Below are 1,021 nucleotides of genomic sequence, written 5' to 3' on the forward strand. Positions count from 1 at the left end.
AGCAAAGGTACTCAGTGCCGTTCATTCCGTCAAAAGTGTCCAAACAATTTACTTGTGTTTACATGCATCTATCAGTCTAACGCTTGTCTGATAGGGAGAATGTACCGTGCCTGCCCAAAGCACTTGTTCTTTCATCCAGTAAATACCCTGTGTTACATTTTTGTAAATATCGCTCGATTTCCCTTCCAGTCCAGAAGTCTTGTCTATCTGTCAGGATATGGTGCCAGATGTTCGGGCTTTAATCGCGGCAGATGTAATGAAGTAGAATGTTGCACATCGGAGCTTCCATTTGTTCTGGATTCCACTCCAGGGAGAAAGCCTCTCTCACATATAATTATTGCCCATTAACTCCTATGCTTCATGCCCTCGTGCTGGAACAATGCTCAATTAAGGGGAACCAAGGAAATGGAAAAACTGCAGAGATTCATTGATAGTACATTCAAATGATTTTTTTTTTGTACCCTTTTATTTTTTTTTCTTTTGAATTGAGTGAAACCACGCGTGTGTGTATGTGTGTGTGTGTGTGTGTGTACCAAAATCTGCCCACTAGTGGAACACAGGCTCAATCAACACAGCTATTGTATGCTGCTACTGCCATGTACGGTAATTTTAGTGTGATCCGAGCTGCCTCAGCCTCCCGTGCCAGTAGTCTGCCTGTATACCCAGAGATCACCTTGGGCAGCTGTGTGCCTGTTCAGCCGGGGCCTTGTAGCCACAGCGATGTGACTTTGACTGACAGTCGGCCTGACAACTCCATTCATGCGCCACCTGCTAGCTGTCAATCAGGGCGGCCATCCTGGGGCTATTGACGGAGCTGTCAGCCTGCGTGAGATGTGTCTGTCAAAGCCCACCCACTCCGCCACTCTGTCTCCCTGCCTGGGCAGTCTGACATTCGTTTACTGTCCTCCTTCCACCCTTCCTTGCCTTCTGTCTCCTTCTCTTTCTTCCCCTCTCTCTGTCTGTCTCCCGCCTGTTTCCCCATCAGAGACATGGCAGCCCCTTAATCCCCGATCCAATCACA

This window comes from Lipophrys pholis (genome assembly GCF_963383615.2).
Source record: "Lipophrys pholis genome assembly, chromosome: 11".
NCBI lineage: Eukaryota > Metazoa > Chordata > Actinopteri > Blenniiformes > Blenniidae > Lipophrys > Lipophrys pholis.